The 18,206-nt window shown below is 39.6% G+C and overlaps 1 protein-coding gene and 1 non-coding gene across 2 annotated transcripts in view; one reads left to right on the top strand and one right to left on the bottom strand.

Moving 5' to 3' along the window:
• Positions 1-6,406: 6,406 nt before the first annotated feature.
• Positions 6,407-6,549, bottom strand: LOC115063197. Its single transcript, XR_003843084.1, has one exon. It is a non-coding gene; the product is annotated as a small nucleolar RNA SNORA48 (small nucleolar RNA).
• A 6,197-nt stretch (positions 6,550-12,746) lies between these two features.
• Gabra3 (gamma-aminobutyric acid type A receptor alpha3 subunit) overlaps positions 12,747-18,206 on the top strand; it is a 218,036-nt gene continuing 212,576 nt past the window's right edge. The window contains exon 1 of the mRNA XM_021187493.1: positions 12,747-12,981. The gene's annotated coding sequence lies outside the window, so the exon portion shown is untranslated. The remainder of the gene's footprint in view (positions 12,982-18,206) is intronic.

Below are 18,206 nucleotides of genomic sequence, written 5' to 3'. Positions count from 1 at the left end.
ACAATGGTATGTGTCTCCCTATATCAATTGCTAAACAAGAAAATGTCTTGCAGACCTGTCAGAGACAATGTGAAAAGAGAGATTTTTCTCAGTTGAGGTTCATTATTCCTAAATATGTCTAGCTTTGGGTCAAATTTAAAACAAAGTCAACCATCTTGGACTCTAAACTTCTGGAACCATAAGCCCAATTAAAATGCTTTCTTTTGTAATTTTGTTTTTTATTTACAGCTAAATAATTCCACATTATATATGTATGAAAATTTTAATATCCATTAACCATCTGTTGTGAATGGAGAAGTAATGAACATGGATGAGAAAGTTTTTCTGTCACAGAATATACACTTATGTGGGAATATGCCCAGGAGTGGTAGAGGTGTATCATATGGTCGTCCCATTTCTTGTTTTCTGAGGAACCTCTACACAGATTTTTATAGTGGTTATGCCAGCTCCCTTTCCCCTACATCTACAACCAGCATTTGTACTTATTTGTTTTATGATCCTAGCCATTCTGATTGTGGTAAAATAGTTTTTTAAAAAAGTTTTTATTGGGCCACAGCACTCCATACCGAAATACTTTGAGGAGAGAGCTGGTCTTCTAGGAATGCTGACTCACCTGTGAGCACACATAAGACTACCACTTCCTAGCCCAATAGAGACCTTCCCTTAGCCATCAGGACACAGGAACCAAGGAACAGCCAGGGACAGGATCCTTCTGGTTTCTGTCTGCACCCTAGAACTGAACCTGTGCCACAGCTGTCCATCCCCAAATTACACCTGGAGAGAACTGGTCTCCCAGGAGTTCTGACACACAGGCTTGCAGGAGGAAGAAGCCACAGTTAAAGAGAGCAAAACCAGCTAACACCAGAGATAATCAGATGGAGAGAGGCAAGGGCAAGAACATAAGCAACAGGAGCCAAGGCTACTTGGCATCATCAGAACCCAGTTCTCCCACCATAGCAAGCCCTGGATACCCCAACACACCAGAAAAGCAAGACTCTGATTTAAAATCATATCTCATGATGATGATAGAGGGCTTTAAGAAGGAAATAAATAACTCTATTAAAGAAATACAGGGAACACAGGTAAACAGCTAGAAGCCCTTAAAGAGGAAGCACAAAAGTCCCTAAAAGAATTACAGGAAAACACAACCAAATAGGTGAAGGAATTGAACAAAACCATCCAGGATCTAAAAGTGGAAATAGAAACAATAAAGAAATCACAAAAGGAGACAACCCTGGAGATAGAAAACCTAGGAAAGAGATCAGGAGTCATAGATCACCAACAAAATACAAGAGATAGAAGAGAGAATCTCAGATGCAGAAGATACCATAGAAGACACTGACACAACAGTCAAAGAAAATGCAAAATGCAAAAAAAAAATTTAACTTAAAACATCCAGAAAATGCAGGACACAATGAGAAGATCAAACCTAAGGATAATAGGTATGGCAGAGAGTGAAGATTTCCAACTTAAAGGGCCAGTAAATATCTTCATCAAAATTATAGAAGAAAACTTCCCTTAATGAAAGGGATGTCCAAGAACATACAAGAGGCCTATAGAACTCCAAATAGATTGGACCAGAAAGAAATTCCTTCTGTCATATAATAATCAAAACAGAAAATGCAGAAAACAAAGAAAGAATATTAAAAACAGTAAGGGAAAAAGGTCAAGTAATATATAAAGGCAGACCTATCAGAATTACACCAGACTTCTCATCAGAGACTATGAAAGCTAGAAGATCCTGGGCAGATGTTATACAGACCCTAAGAGAACACAAATTCCAGCCCAGAGACTACACCCAGCAAAACTCTCATTTAGCGTATATGGAGAAACCAAGCTATTCCATGAGAAAAACAAATTTACACAATATCTCTCCACAAATCCATCCCTGGAAAGGATAATAGATCGAAAACACCAACACAGGAAGAGAAACTATACCCTTGAAAAAGCAAGAAAGTAAACTTTTTTTCAACAAACCCAAAAGAAGATAGCCATACAAACATAAAAATAACATCAAAAATAACAGGAAGCAACAATCACTATTCCTTAATTTCTCTTAACATTAATGGACTTATTTCCCCAATAAAAGACATAGAATAACAAACTGGGTATGTAAACAGGACCCAACATTTTGCTGCATACAGGAAATGCACCTCAGTGTCAAAGATAGACACTACCTCAGATTAAAGGATTGGAAAACAATTTTCCAAGCAAATGGTCCCAAGTAACAAGCTGGAGTAGCCATTCTAATAGCAAATAAAATCAACTTTTAACCAAAAGTTATTAAAAAGGATAAGGAAGGACACTTCATACTCATCAAAGGTAAAATCTACCAAGATGAACTCTCAATTCTGAATATCTATGCTCCAAATGCAAGGGCATTCACATTCATAAAAGAAACTTTACTAAAGCTTAAAGCACACATTACACCTCACACAATAATAGGGGGAGACTTCAACACCCCACTCTCACCAATGGACAGATCATGAAAACAAACTAAACAGATACATTGAAACTAACAGAATTTATGGACCAAATGAATTTAACAGATATCTTGTGGGACTGTGAAAGGCAGCCTGCTTTCTAGTCAAGCTAGGTTTAAACCCCAGAGACCCAGCAGATTAATTTGCAAGGGATGGAAGGAAGTTAGCCACATGCTCCCAGATGCTAGGCTCCTGACATGAGGCCCCAGATCCATAATTCTGTGTTCATATGTCATGTAGGGCAACTCCCCAAGCCCCTAGTATTCTGTCTGAACTCCACTCCACAGTTACCTGGCAATAGCCAGGTATGCTCCTCCCCACAGTTATCTGGCAATAGCCAGGTCATCCTGGCCCACTATAAAAGGGACTGCTTGCCCCGTCCTCTCTCTTAATCTCTTACTCTCTTGCTCTTACTCTCTTACTCTTGCTTCTCGCTTCCTTGCTTCCCTTCTCTCCCCATTCCCTCTCTCCTTCTCCACATGGCCATGGTCAGCCTCTACTTCTCTACTCTCCCCCCTCTCTCTGCCTTTCTACAATAAACACCTTAAAACCATGGACTGTCTCTTCTTATCAGCATCCCCCATGTTGGAGCACTGGAGGAGGTCTTCCTCTTGTCCCTGAAGGACCCAGCCAGAGCTCCCTCTTCTGCTCTTTTTCCGTTTGGCCCCAGGCCACAGCCTACCCACTGGCCCACACTCTTTTCTTGGCTCTTCCGCAACATTCAGTGACCTCTGAGGTGTCCAAGAGCTAGGATCTGCTGTCCCCAGCTTACATGCCACCCAGGGACCACAGAGCTGGCTCTTCTGTAGCACCCAGAGGCATCTGTGGTGCCCAAGAGTCCAAGCCAGACTCTGGCAGGATTGCAGGGACCTCATACTGTGCCCCTCCACCCCTGGAGCGGGGTCCTGTGGCTGTGTCGGATGTGCAGTCAAACTTCCCTTCCTGTGTCTGCCTCTATGAGTGGCCTACCCCTGTGGTGGGCAGGATGCGGGACACCATTTTTAACCCACAATATCTATATAATATTTCAACCTAAAACAAAAGAATATACCTTCTTCTCAGCACTCATGGTACCATCTACAAAATGGACTATATAATTGGTCACAAAACAGGCCTAACATACCTGAAAGCTCTAGAACAAAAAGAAGCAAATACACCAAGAGGACTAGACAGCAGGAAATAATCAAACTCAGGGCTGAAATCAACCAAGTAGAAACAAAAAGAGCTATACAAAGAACCAACAAAATTGGGAGCTAGTTCTTTAAGAAAATCAACAAGATAGATAAACCCTTAGCCAGACTAAGCAGAGGGCACAGAGACAGTATCCAAATTAACAAAATCAGAAATAAAAAGGAAGACATAACAACAGAAAGTGAGGAAATTAAAAAAATCATCAGATCCTACTACAAAAGCCTATATTCAACAAAACTGGAAAATCTGGATGACATGGACAATTTTCTAGACAGATGCCAAGTACCAAAGTTAAATCAGGAACAGATTAACCATCTAAACAGTCCCATAACCTCTAAAGAATTAGAAGCAGTCATTAAAAGTCTCTCAATCAAAAAAAGCCCAAGGACCGGATGAGTTTAGTGCAGAATTCTATCAGACCTTCAAAGAAGACCTAATTCCAACTCTCCTCAAACTATTCCACAAAATAGAAACAGAAGGTACTCTACCCAATTCATTCTAGGAAGCCACAGTAACGCTACATAATCTCCTTTGGAGATGGACTGGTTTCTGCCTAATCAGGAACTTGTCACAATTTTCTTTCTTAGAGGACTTCATAGGAGATTTTTTTGTACTTATATCATGTTTAATATATCAAATAGATTCTAAAAACTAGTTGAGTGCATATTATTTGTAGCTTCAGAGGATATCATGTATATTTAAGAGCCATTTAAATTATTTTGATGACTTAAATGTCAATACTGAGTTGTATATTTTAAAATAAATTTTATTTATTTAATAAAAAATAAAAATAAAAAGGTTTTATTGATTCTTTGTTAGTTTCTTACCTCAACCCTGCTCCTCTCCCCATGCCCTTATATATGCTCTTTGCCTTTGTAACCTCCCCCCACAAATAAAACACACACACACAAATAACAACAAAAACAAAGCATAGAATACATCTCATGAAAGCTGTAGTATATTATAGTAGGTCTCTGTCCACATATCTTCAGTTGTAAAGCTTCATTGCTCTGGCTTCTGTGACATCCTCACCTAGACTATTTCATCTTATCCTATTATTTCCCTGTGTCATGGAGATCCTGCAGCTTTGGAACAGTAGGAATGACCCTTTTACATGTCCCAACTGTTTGCTGATGATATAGATTTAGGGTAGACCATCTTAGAACCCTGGATCTGGGCCTGGATTGTAGCAGAACTGGTCAGACCACCAGTACTCCCTTATTCTCACCACCAGGGCAAACTCTCAAGCACTGCTCTGGCTAGGTTACTCAGTGCCACCAACATCAGGAGGCAGGGTCAGCTCTCCTGCTCTCATGTCCTTGGGACAGATCATCTGTACCCACATCTCCAGAACCAGTTCTACTTTGCTCCCTGGTCAAGGCACAGGGCCCACTCTCCCAAGGATTGCAGGCTGCAGGAGGCTAGACTAGCTCCCCCACTCTCATACTCCTTGGGCTGACTCATCTGTGCCTTCACCATCAGGGCTCTCATGCCCTTGGGAGCAGTTTATCTATTGCAACTGGCAAGCAGATTGCATCTTCCCCACAACCACACCACCCCATGGCAGGCAGGGCCAGCTTTTTCACACTGCTCTTGTCCTCAGGCTGGCTTATCCATACTCCTTAGGGGACAGCTCAGCAGAGCCTCTTTGGACAAGGCCAGCACTACTGTGTTTCCCAGGAGAGGTGCAGAGCCCACTCTCCTGAGTGCTGCTGGTGAGGGGCAGGGACAGCTCTCCAGATTGCTGCAGGTTGTGAGGGGTGAGAGGGGGAAGGTATCCCTCCTACAACCACACCAATCTGTGGCAGATGAGTGACAGGTCCATCTCTCCTGTGTACTTGCCCTCAAGGCTGGTTCACCTGTGCCTCCACTCCCCCAATTGGCTCTGCTGTGCAGGGTTCAGGCCCATTCTCCTGAGTCCTGCAGCTGATGGGGGTGGGGGTGCAGGGATAGCTCTCCTGAACTTATGACCCTGTGGGCATCTTTCCCAATTGTCAGAGGTGGGGAAGGGTTTGGGGTCATCACTTCTTTCCCATGACAGATAAGTGGTAGGTCATCTCTGCCACACTCACATGCTTAGGACTGGCTCACCAACACCCGTTATATGGGCCAGCTCCACTGTGTTGCTTGGCAACAAGCAAGACCCACTCTCTCAAGTGCTGCTAGTGGTAAGAGATGGGGTCAGATTTCAGAGCTCTGCATCAAATGAGGGATGGGGCCAGTTCTGCACAGCTCCTGAATATCTAGGTGGTCTTAGGTGGCTTCCCTGACCAGGGATATCCCCATGTTCTCCCATGATAATATGCGTCACGGACATCAATACTGACCCCTGCCACTGCACAGACATGGACTCAGACATGGCTCTCAGTGACAGCTTGGGCTGGAACCTCACCACTGCCCCAGGTGGTAGGGCTGGTCACTTGAACAGGCTACTCTTCTCCACCCTCCAGTTCCATCTTTCTTCATAATACTCAAACAGCTCCATTTCTCTTTCCCATCTGACTATCACATATACACACATTGTAGTGGATCCAGTTGTAGGATATCCATAAAACTGGGAGGCCCCTGGGTGACATTCTCCATCCACAGTGTGTGGAGTGTTGGCAAGCAGGTGTCTGTGGGTTACCTGTGCCATGCACTAGTGGGCAGGTCTGTGGGTGGCAGGTCAATCCATGGGTCTCTGTCTGTCTTCCTCCTCTGCTGTCTAGATTTGATTGGCTTTGGTTTGATTTTTATGAGTCCTGGGCATAAGAAAGCTTTGGCCATCAAGCCAGGCATCAAGTTAGGATGAACAAAGAACTATCATCTGCTCTGCCCATGACTGATATAAGAACAACACCAACAACAAGGTGTCTCTTTGCCCATTGCTGGGGATAGTGTTTTTGTATTCTTGATAATATAGCCTGTGAATACTGCCTTTATATCTGTTTTTCTCACTTAGGGTTTTATTTCTTTTTTCCTAGCTGCTAAACAGGCCTCCTTTTAATGGCTTGGCTTATAAATAGTGATGAGAGCACAGAGAGTCTGTCAGATTCTTTGTGTGTTTATATGTGTATGTGTGTGTAGGAGTTCATTTGTGAGTGCATTCAAGTAAGTATATGTTGGTGGGTTTGCATATGGAATTCAAATATTGATACTGAGTGTTTTCCTTCATCACTCTCTACCTTGTTTTTTGAGATAGGGTTTACTAATTTGGCTAGAGTGACTGGCCAATGAATTCTAGGGAACCTCCAGTATCTGTTTTCTAACCTCTGGCTTCACTATGCTCAACTTTTACAGGGGAGCAGAGGGACTGAACTCACTTCCTCATGTTTATATGTCAGTTTCTTTACTGAGTCCCTATATGTCAAATTCTTATTATCAGAGAAAAATGTTGCAATAAAAATAGATTGATGTAATATTTTCAGAGTATGTTTTTGTATATTCATTGTCTCAAATTAAAGATGTTACCTTGTTCTCCATTTTGCAATTTTTGGAAAGGATAGAAAAAATAAAATGTTATGAATACTTGCTTTTAAATACTGCCTTTTTATATAATAAAAATATTGTTTTCTTCTAAAATATTAATGTTCTGAATTGCACTTAAAAATTTAAACCAGAATTGCTTTTCTGTGATAAAGAAAACCAGGTCATGATGTATTAAGCTGTTTATATACTGTTGGGTATGATTTTAAAATATCTTTATGGATTTTCTCACATTCATGAGTCAGAACATTCTCAAGGGTATAGTAGTCTTATAAAATGATTTGAGGAGTTTTGTAGCTTGGTTCATCCTGTGAACAGTTTTGTTGTTGTTGTTGTTGTTGTTGTTGTTAAATTATAATTCTTTTCTTGAATGATTGGTTGAAATGGCAGTGAAATTGTTTTGGCCTAGATTTTCTCCATGGGAAAAATTTGGTTTGACTGTATCCTTCGTCAGTTTGTTGCTATGCACTTTGTCTTTTCTCTGACCTGACGTGCATAAAGTTGCTTGGAATCTTCTTGTACAGTTTTTTTTTGTAAACAGATTATTCCCATTCTATTGATTATATACCTAAAAATAGGATCACACGTAAAAGTTGAGTACAGTGAATGAATCTGTAACTCCAGAGGTTAGAAAACAGACACTGGAGGATCCCTAGAATCTTATTATCATATAATGATCTGACACGTAAGCATGTACAAACATTCTAGTAATATAGCATACAAGATCAGTGTATAAAAATGAAGTATCAGGCCTGGAGAGATGGTTCACTTGTCAAAAGAGCACATACTGCTCTTCAGAGGCCCTGATTTCATAACTAATACAATGGAACATTTCAGTGTAGCTTTTTATGTCCTCCATGATGAATATCATGCTGAGTATTTTTTTTATATATTTCTTGACATTGTCCTTTTTTTTGGATAAAATTTTCGCTCTGCTACTTTTCTCAAACCTCAACATGATAATTGCTATGTATGACAAACCCATAACCAACTTCATTCTAAGTGGAGAAAGCCTCAAATCAATCAAATCAGGAATGAGACAGGGCTGTTAATTATCTCCAGTCATTTTCAATATAGTACTTGAAGCAATAGCTTGAACAATAAAGCAAGAGAAGAAAATTATAAGGATACAAATAGGAAAAGTAGTCAAACTATCCCTATTTACATATGACATAATGTTATACAGAAAAATTTGACCCGAGTTAAGTTGTTTGTTTTGCTGGTCAGAAATATTTGTATTTGATGAAGTCTCATCTGTACATTTATTGCTTTTGTTGCCTATATTTTTGGTATTGTATTTATGAAATTATTACCAAGACCATTCAGAAAAAAATCTGTTTTCTTATAGAACATTTCTTTGGGTGGCTATAATTCTCTATTTACAAATTTTAAATGTCATCATTTTATTGGGTGAGTTTTGGAATGCTTAGGTGAATCCAGGGCTTTGCACATGAGAGATACATGCTCTACTATTGACCTAAGCTCCCAAACTTTTAGCCTAAGCATTATAAAAATGCTTCTTCTTTATGAGAAATCTTTGTTTAACTTTAGTATTCTTTCCAAGTATGGCTTTTGTGTTTGTTTCTTTGTTGTTGGATAGCTTTTTTCCCTTTGTCTTTGTTTCCCAAAGTCTATTATATACCTAAATGGGTATATGTTTACAGTTCATCCAGACTGCCAAATTTGAAAATTTATGTGCTTCATTATTTGTCTTTTGAGAGAATACTTTGTTAGAATTGAAATTAATTTACAATAACCTGAACATATTTAATGTATTCAATTTTATGAGTTTTCATTATGTTTAGAAATGTTTTAGGTATTGTTTTTCAGATACTTTCATTTCTTGTGTTTCTTCTGGAACTTATATGTATGTGATAAGTTTGTTTTTCTTCTACCACTTCAAATCTGCTGTCCAGTGAACTTTAGTCAAGTGATTTTCATTTTTAGTTACAGAATTTGCATCTTTTAAAAATTCCTCACCTTGTTAAAATTTCCTACTTTTATTTATTGCAAGTATATTTTCCTTATTTTATTAATGTAGTAATGCGCAATCATTTAAAATCCTTACTGATTAATTTCATCATTTGTTTCAATAAAAGGTGGTCTGGGTTGAGTGTGCTTTGTCTTAAGTATTGATAATATTTTCATATTTCTGTTTTCTTATACATTTGTAACTCATCTTCCACACTGTGAATAACATAGTCTATTTGGTTTCTTTCTTCTTTTTTATTTCTCTGTAGAGCATTGATTTTTGTTTGTTTCAGTACACAGCGAAGTAGTTTAATCCTTTCAGATTATCTATCTATCTATCTATTTTGGTTTTCTCACATTATTTATAAACTGAGGTTATTCACACTAAATTTTTGTCTTTTGACTCTTCAAGTCACATAGACTGAAAAATTGTGTGGGGGATTGTATACTTGTATTCTTAACTTCTATCCACAGAGTTGTACATGGCAGGCACATTTGGCAAGTGCTATGAATTAAGCTTTTATGTACTTATTATTTATATTTTCCCTTACAATTAAATTGCTAAACATTTAACAGATGTAAAAGTGATTCTAGTTTCTCTGGAGTTTTATTTACTGCTTTAGCCTGGGGGCTGCCATCAGGCAAAATTTCCTTCCATGTGTCAACTCCCTTCCTATTTCATTTACTTGCTTGATGCTTCTTATGTTCATTGTGACCTATAGTATGGTTTGTCTGCAAGATAGTGTACTTTCTGCTTATTTTTGTTCTCTATTAGTTTATACTTCTTTATCTTTTTTTGGTGAGCTCATCACTTTTAGTGTTTGCATACTAAAAAAAAGACAAGTATCACATGCTTTATCATATACATGCCCTTTGGATTGAAAAAAATCACATAGGTCATAAAAATAGGAGTATCAGTGATTGGAAGATATCAGAGTAGTGACAGTCAATAAATTAATATACATGGTATACATTTATGAAAATGTCACAGAGAAAGGAGCCTATTATTTTGCATAATAAAGATATGATAATAGAATTTTATGGTGTAAGAATGTTTGTTTTGAGCTTATCTTCAGGTAAATAATTTGTATTGAGATATCTTTACAAAATGATATTATCCTGTTGGTTTATTTGTTTGCTTAGTATCTTGGACAAAAATGAAAAGTTAATAACTACAGTTGACTGACTAGTGTCCCACTAAAATTCATATCTGTTCATAACCTCAGGTTGTAATCTTATTTAGATGATAAATCTTTTGCAAAAATTGTTAGCGATGAGATCACCTTGGGTTTAGTGTGACTGTAAGAAAAAGGGTGGTAAATTTGCACACACAGAAGGCACTGGAGTGATGTTTCTATGTGACAAGGAATGTCAAGATCCAACAGAAGCCAGGAGAGGGAAGGTAGAATTTTCCCCCAAAGCCTGTGTAGGGTGTGTGGTTCTGATAACATCCCAATTAGGTTTCTGACTTTTAGAATAGTGGCAGAATAAATTACTGTTGCTTTATACTATTGAAAAGATGCCCATTTGCTATGGAAGTTCTAGATAACTAATACCTCATCCTCATAAAGTTATGTGTCTTTTTTTTTCAAAAACAATTTTTATTAGATATTTTCTTCATTTACATTTCAAATGCCATCCTGAAAGTCCCCTATACCCTCCCCCTGCCCTGCTCCCCAACCCACCTACTCCTGCTTCTTGGTCCTGGCATTGCCCTGTACTGGGGCATATAATCTTCACAAAACCAAGGGCCTCTCCTCCCAATGATGTATCTTTTTTATTAGGTTGCTAATCCACTGCATTCAGTGGACATTTGTACAAACATGTAGAAAATAAGAAGGCACTTGCATAGGTGTTTTCTTGGAAGACAAACATGCTAACGATGGGGTCAGCAGTCTAGATGTTGGTCCTAAGTCTACCACTGATGCACCATGATCTTGTGTGTATTTTGTTTTTCCTTCAGTCATTTTTGTTTTTGTATAGTGCTGCTATCTTTGCGTTCTTTCAGCTCCACAATTCCAAGTTTATGTGTCTATCCCTCACTACACTATCAATCTATAGATATATAGTTTAACAAAAATGTATAGTTGTGCTCTATATACTTTGGTGGGTAGAGGTAGAGATTATTAGGAATTAATATAAAGACAATAGCACTATAGTTTAAATAAAAATGGAACACTGTGAAATATTTCAAATGCCTACTTGGTCTCAGTTAATGTTTCAATATTGAGGACTAATTGATTTTCAGTCCTTTGTTTCTCTGACTGAATAGGCCAGAAATTACAATATGAAAGTTTGATTTTTAAGAGGTTTTAGAGGGTTAGAGAGATGGTTCAGTGGTTAAGCACTTGTTGCTCTTGCAGAGAGCTGAGGTTTAACTCTGGGCCACACAGAACAGGTCACAAACTTCTATAATTCCAGTTCCAGGTGATCTGCCACCCTCTTCTGGTATCCCTAAGTACCAGGCACACTGGTGGAACACATGTAGACATACCAGCCATACACTTAAAATTTAAAAGAAATAGTTTTAGCCTAAACATCCTGAATTAAAAAAAGAGTGATTTTTGATAACAGTAATTATTTACACTCATACCCACATTCATGTTGCTTCTGAAATACAAAACAAAAAAAAAACAAAAAATAAATTAAAAAATAGTGGAATGGAAGTAGTTTTTTGTCTTAAATGTTTAGATGTATCAGGGTCTTTAAAGACAATATACTTTATCATCTTTCAATTAGTTGTTGATGATTCTGAAGAAATGACTCACCCAGGGCAACAATCATTTTCAGAGGCATCCTCCAACCCCAGTTCCTTTGTTTTAGTCTTCCAGTCTCTTTCCACGCTGTTACATTGCTGGGTTGCTTTACTTAGACTGTTTTTCCTCCTTTGCTTTATATTTTGGATCAGTCAATTTTTTTTTTCTCTTGAGCTTGTATATTCTCTCTAGCACTATGAACCTGCTCTTGCCCTGAATTCCCTTGAAGAAAGCCTGAGCTAACAGTTTTGAATGGAATCTATACTTCTACTTCATTGGGGTGGGGATCAGTATGGCTGAACTGTTTCTTCTTAGTGGAATGTGAATGACAACTTTTTTGATGTACAGTTTTTAGGAGCTCATTATTATCCTTGGAGATGTAATGTGAGTAGACAAGATTGTCAAACATTTATTTGGAGCCTGGGTTAGAAGGCACACCCATAGAGATGGAAGGGAGAGAAGAGAGAAAAGGAAGAAGCTCACACTTAGGTCCTGAGCCTGAGGAGGGAAGTAAGCATCTCACAGCGGCTTGGTAATCCATACTTCCTTTATCTTCTATTTGCTCTTAGCCTTTTGCTCTTTTTCTCTCCCCTTTGCTTGCCCTGCTTCTCCCTTTCTCTCTGAGCTTCCTTAGATTTATCTGCTGGAAACCTCAAAGAATAAAATACTACTTAGTCTTTCATAAAACAACCATAGATTTTAAGCCTTTGCAGCTCTGTATTCAGAACCCCAGCTCAGCCGCGTGCTCAGCACTAGGCAGTGGTAAAGCCAGCGAAGGGGGTTGGGGGAGGAGGGGAGGAAGGTTGGGAGGGAGAGAAGGAAAGAGGGAGGGGAGAGAGGGAGGGACTGAGGTAGGGGGAGGGAAAGAGAGAGAGAAAGGGAGGGAGGGAGGGAGGGAGGGAGAGAGAGAGAGAGAGAGAGAGAGAGAGAGAGAGAGAGAGAGAGAGAAGGAAGGAAGAGCGTGAGCGCGCGCTAGCTAGCTAGCAAAGCAGAGAGACAGACTGAGATAGGGACTAGGAGAAATATCTAGAGAAAGAAAAGAAGCCAGGCTCTATCAGGGCTTAGCCTCCAACTTGTTTCTCCTCTCTGCTTCGGGGAAGTGACTGTGACACTCGGTAAGAGACAGAGATGCTCCTTCTTCCCCCTCCCCCCAAGCTCAGGTCTCCTTTCCAGATAGCATCTCTCTCCCCCTTAAGGAGAGTCTCCTTGGGTTGGTCGGGAGGCGAGACATGCTCTGCAGTTGTGCTGCTATCGTAGGTTCCCCAGTGGGGCTGGTGGAAGCCCAGAGGCGGCATCTGGGCTGGGAGGCGCTGGGGTAAAACCTGGTTTGAAGAAGGGGGGTTGCGATGTGGTCATGTATGCGCGATTTGCTTCATTGTCAGTGAATTGTTGTGTTCCTGTTTGGAAGCAGGTCAGCATTGACCTTGTGAATTGTTTGGGGGGCCCCCCGACAGCTGCTGCAGAAAGCTACAGTGTGGCCCCTAGCCAGAGCAGACAGCAGTGTCATGACCCCTCAGAAAGCCCTAGGCACCAAGGATGGGGTAATGGCAGGAGCTCCCTCCTTTAACTCTTTCTCTGCAGCTGCGTCTGGCTGCTGGAAATCAGAAGGAAGGAGGAGACTGTGCAGCCCCCTTCCCTCTCCCTATTGCAGTCCCCAGATGCAAGTGAGTAGAAAGTTGTAAATAACTGCTTCCTTTCAAGCAGGTGGAGCCCTTCCCCCTTTGTTTGAGAGGCTCCCTGTGGTGTTGGGCCCCAGTTCTACAAACTTGGGAGGATTTTCTTGCTTCAGTGAGGGAAGCCCCAAGTGCCTGACCACCCCCTAAACCCAGGTAGCTGTATTGACAGCCTAGACCAAGTATTCAGCTTTCGCATATCCTCTTAAGTCCAGATGTGTCCTTGGGAGGAGGACGGAAACACCTGATGGTTTGTGAACTGCTTTCTTCCTAGTAGGCTGCCCCCCTGCCTGTGGCTGGGGGAGGGGCTGCTGGGTAGGAATGGAGAGAGTGGGTAGCTAGGACTTCCATTGTGAATGGAATGGATTATTAAGGGTTGGTTGAGTTGAAGCTATGAGAGGACTAGCTGAAACTATTGTATCATTCCTGAACTTGTAAGGAACAGGTTCTAGTTTCTAGATAGAAGCTTCTCTCTGGAGTTAGTGACACTGTCATAGCCCTGGCAATTTTTAGAACAAAATGTACCAACAACTAACATTTGAGTGTTTAATGTTTTTGATCTGGGGGATTCAATGTGGCATTCAATGTGTTTGACTGATGAGGAAACTGAGGTACAGCAAGGTTAAATAGCTTATTAAATGACAGAGCACAGCCACTTCCAGTGGGAAATGAAAGCACAGGCCCTGAATCACTAGTGACTCTCTGCTGGCAAGTGCAGAAGCAGCAGGAATGGCATCGCATGGCTTTGGGGAGCAACTATTGACCTTGTGTAGAGCAATAGGGCCCTAGGAGGCTGCTCTTGGCCAACCTACTTTCTGTTTGGCAAAGGCTGCCTAGAAAAACTTTTTTACTTTTCTGTGGTCACAGCCGAAACCATTCTGTATCTAGCTTCAGACTGTCTTCTAGAAATGGATCCTGCTCTTACTTTCTGAGAGCTTGGCCAAACATTTGTGAATTGTAGAACATCTAACTAGAAGGCTTCTTAAGTCATTAAACTCTGATTTGTACCCAGCTCTTGAGTTTGTCCTCAGCACCCCATTTGTTGACTGCTGTCTATTTAAATTCTACACAATGATAGAGAGCTCACTATGTAGTTCTACATGGTTTTGAACAACTATGTCAGAATTTTTAGAATTACCTATGGCTTCTGTTCATTAGTTCTTTGGAAATGTCTGGAAGAAACTTGCTATTTTAAAATAATTTTTCCTCAGCTAGTTAAAGATGGTAATCATGCCTTCTCCTCAGGTTGTGGGTCCGACGAGACTATACAAAATAAATGATTAGGATTGACTTAAACTAGACTTTTTATTCATGTGGCATAATAGCCCATTTGCTTGTCAGCTTCAGACTCACATTCCAGAGCTTTCTCAAGAATCTGGTAGTATAAGTTCTGGTTTTAGAAGAACTAGTTCTCTGCTGTCATCTGGACTGCTGTAAACAAAGACCATGGGCCCAATGGGGCTAGTCATTCTAAAACAAGCAAAGGTTGACATAATAGCTAGACAAAAGGTATGGGGAATAGGGGATTCTTGAGTCAAGATTAGGAGAAATATTAGTAAGGAGATAATTGAAATAGTGGTGACTTTAAGATCCATACGTTATTTGGAAGCTGTAAGAAAAACTGTTAGAATGACAGCTATCACCAAAGGAATCCAGTATGACCAGAAAGAAAAGGAATAAACCATGCCAGAGCAGACAGAGCACTGTTCGCAAACTTGGGTTCTACTCCTGGCTCTGGTGATTTGACACTTGTCTTGGACACATGACTCTTTCAAGACTCTTAGATTTTCCATTTACAAAATGATTTGGTGCACTATAGCCCACCAGACTATTTCACATTTGAAAGTCCTGGTCTGAAGTTTATATAAAGTCTCAGTAGTGTGAAGGTTTCCAGAAGCCATGCAGGGGCAGTACTTCGCAGAGCTTAACATACAATGATATACATGGGAAAATTTTATAATGCTAATTCTGATCTGGATTTTTAGAGTGGGGCTAGAATATTTGAATACATAGCCTTGTGATCCTTAGACTGTTTCACTGATCACAGTTAAACTAGCAAAGTTCTAGTGTGGTGCTCATTAAACTATCTTCATTAATTCAGTTGTTTATTTTCACTATTAGTGCATTTAGTTATATAGTTAGGCACTGTGAAGAGGATAATAAAGGTGAAAAAAGAGACATATTCTCTGCTTGTTTAAGCTTTGTCATTGATGGGGAAGAGGCTGGTGATCATGTAATCACACAACTATGCCATTTTAGTTAGTGAAGCATAAGTTCGAGGAAAATATCTAATAGAGAACTTGGGGTTTAACCAAAGCTTGGGGATATAGAAAACTTATTATTTCCATAAGGAGGAGATATTGAAGATACATAGAAAAGCATAGGATTTAGGATTGAATTCTATAGACTTCATAGAATTTAGGAGTTTTGTCTATAGACAGAGAAGGGGTTAAGGATGGAGAAGCGGGGAGGGGAAGAGAGGGAAAGTATATACTGGCACCTGAGAGGAGATATACATCATCTTTTGAAGGGATTTTAATCTTTGGTTAGGAAATACGTTGCCTGAGAAAAGGGTTTTTAAGTAGGGTAATTGACATAATCTAAGCTGGATCCATTTGATAGAGGGTTACAAAGTGTTTAAAATAGTCCAAAGAAAGTGTGGGAGACACAGTATGGATTAGAGTTAGTCTCTGCTGTCAGAGATGACAGAGTAAAATAGGAAGGGGAAGAAATATGCAAGCAATGCCAGTACTAGGAATGTAAGATCCAAAGCCATAAAAGAGACGCAAAGGGCTACAAAAGGGAATAAAGACAACTGCCGAAAATGGATTTTGAATTGTGCATTTAAAATTAGACAGACTTTACACAACAGTGCTTGGGGATGGCCAGTTGTATATGATGAAATAATGTATGTGTAAGAAATGTTTGGCAAATAGGTGGAGAACTTGACTACAAGCAATATTGAAGGCCTGCTTGGAAAAAAGATTTATATGCAAAAGAGATAGCATAGCACTAATTGTGAGCAATCTGATCTGGTCAGGCTGAGTGGTTTGATTTGTCTGAACTCACACAGATAGTAATGATATTGCTGACTCTCAGATGAGCTGCTGAGTGTAGCTGACATGTGGGTTTGGAGCTCAGCAAAGAAGCCATGTGGAGATGGTAGTGTGAGAGTCAGTGTCTCTCAGTTTTTGAAATAAGAAAAGAGATACAACTGTGGTATTTTGGTGAATGCTCATATTTGGGTTATAAGAGGAGATAAACTTGTGTAAATACTAGAATAGAGGTTTAGATGGGGAAGAGAATGTACTATTCTAAGGGGGAAGATGTGATCACCATTGCGTTTTGCAGGAGATTTGAGTACTAACAAATGACATTCAATTTTGTGCAGTCTTTCTTACTCTGAAGCTCACAGTGCTTACTAACACTTAAGTTGGATGATGCATAACCATTTTGTAGATATCTGGCAGGAGATAATAAGGAATGATCCCCTCTGGACTTGGGTCCACAGGAGCATAAACTTACTTTAAAATCAGATGATATGCATTAGCTTAACTTATACTCTCATTGCACCAGGACCCTCCTCAGATCTCTGACTTTGTATGGTCAATAATTTATAGAAAAAGGCACCTGACAGAGAAAACATTTTTGTGAAGAATCATATACTAAAAACCCTCTCCTTACATGGATTTTTGATAGCATAGTTTATAATCTATTCCTGAGCAGGATGCTAAGTTAGTTTCTTATAACTTGTATGAACTTCAATTTTGATAGCTGTGTGATGAGGGGGGGTTGGACTAGACCCAGATCATTTATAAAGACTTTCTTAACTGTAAGGTTCTATAGTGCTTTATAGAATACTGTGTTCTAACCACATGTGCATGTGTTTTAAGTTTAGCCACTTAGTGAAGTACCAATTAACTTTTTGACAGAGTGTTTTGAGGCTTTGCAAGACACCATAGGGGAGGCCTCTTGGTTGTATTCTTGAGATGGCTGAAATTGTGACTGTCCTGAGAGCTAAAGGAACTTTCTCCTAAGATCTGGAGTAACACTAGCTATTAGGTGCTATTTCCATTATGGACATTTTGAAAGCTGTGAAAGACACTGAGTAAAATGGCGCAGGTCACTGTGAAGTAGAAGAGAGGTGGTTATCTTATAGGCTGAAATGCAATGGCCCAGGTACGCTCTTCCTAGGGGTGAATGCTACGTGGTAATAGAAAAACATTTTTATACTTGCACTTGAAACATGATTTAAAAGGTATTGATATCTGTACACAGTATGTCTCCTCAGTTATCCACAGAAGGAAAAATAAAAGTCTCCAGGCTGAGTATTTAGAGGGGTGATTTTTACTTTGGAAATGCTTTCTTGAAAGCATATTGCATAGATTCTCTTGAAGGGAACTGGGGTGCTTGCAGACAGAATTATGCAAGTGACCATAACAATCTTATCACTCAGTGCCACCTGTTTTCAGTGTGAATGTTTTCAAGAAAGTCTGTCTACTACTATCTGATCACTTAATCAATACCTGACATTATGCAGATGTTATTGTTTGCAAGTTAGTCTTCATTTTGATCTGAAACACATATTTTTAACCTTGTATTTCTCTTTTTGTTAGGTATTTTCTTTATTTACATTTCAAATGCTATCCCGAAAGTTCCCTATACCC

This window comes from Mus pahari, chromosome X (genome assembly GCF_900095145.1).
Source record: "Mus pahari chromosome X, PAHARI_EIJ_v1.1, whole genome shotgun sequence".
In the NCBI taxonomy this organism is placed as follows: Eukaryota; Metazoa; Chordata; class Mammalia; order Rodentia; family Muridae; genus Mus; species Mus pahari.
Note: the sequence above shows the minus strand (reverse complement) of the source record. Positions and strands in the feature narration are given on the sequence as shown.